Source organism: Cynocephalus volans, chromosome 7 (genome assembly GCF_027409185.1).
Source record: "Cynocephalus volans isolate mCynVol1 chromosome 7, mCynVol1.pri, whole genome shotgun sequence".
Taxonomy (NCBI): domain Eukaryota; kingdom Metazoa; phylum Chordata; class Mammalia; order Dermoptera; family Cynocephalidae; genus Cynocephalus; species Cynocephalus volans.
The window spans coordinates 81,122,771-81,123,570 of record NC_084466.1 but is presented as its reverse complement, the minus strand read 5'-3'; the positions used below and the strand labels follow the sequence as shown (position 1 = coordinate 81,123,570).

The following is an 800-nucleotide window of genomic DNA, read 5'->3' as shown; positions in this document are numbered from 1 at the left end:
GTTTATCCATGTCACAGCATATGTCAGAATTTTGTTTCTTTTTAAGGCTGAATGATATTCTGCTGCATGTATATACCACATTTTGTTTATCCATTCATTGTCATGGACATTTGGGTTTTGTCTACCTGCTGGCTACTGTGAATAATGCTGCTATGAACACGGGTGTAGAAATATCTGTCTGAGTCCTGGTTTTTAATTCTTTTGGGTATATACCTAGCAGAGGAATTGATGGATCATATGGCAATTCAATTTTTAATTTTTTGAGGAACCTCTGTACTGTTTTTTTATAGTGGTTTCACCATTGCACATTCCTACCAATAATGCACAAGGGTTCCAATTTATCCACATTCCTGCCCTGGTAACATTTTATGTGACAAAGTATATCACTGGGACATGTCTGCTTCATTCCAAAGAATATCATCATACATCATATCTGGTTTATTCTTTTCTCTTAAGCTTCCATCTCATGCCAATTTTTTTTTTTTTTGGCAGCTGGCCAGTATGGGGATCTGAACCCACGACCTTGGTGTTAACAACATCATGCTTTAACCAACTGAGCTAACTGGCCAGCCCTTCATGCCAATTTTTTTCTTATCAAAAGCCCAGGACTTGGAATGGTTTGGTTCTGGGAGAGTGGTACAGAGAGCAGCCAGGCCACCAGGAATAAGCCTTAATATTTACAATCATCATGAATTGTATGGCACTTACAGCTTCTAAAACACTTTTGTTTTCATTATCTCTTTGATTCCTGTCCTACAAAGTAGGTGATATACTTTTTATTATTCCTCCTCCCATTATAG

The 800-nt window shown here is 37.6% G+C and overlaps 1 non-coding gene across 1 annotated transcript; it reads right to left on the bottom strand.

Annotated features, from left to right (window-relative positions):
- Nucleotides 1-493: 493 nt before the first annotated feature.
- TRNAN-GUU (transfer RNA asparagine (anticodon GUU)) lies at nucleotides 494-568 on the bottom strand. Its single transcript has one exon. It is a non-coding gene; the product is annotated as a tRNA-Asn (tRNA).
- Nucleotides 569-800: the final 232 nt, after the last annotated feature.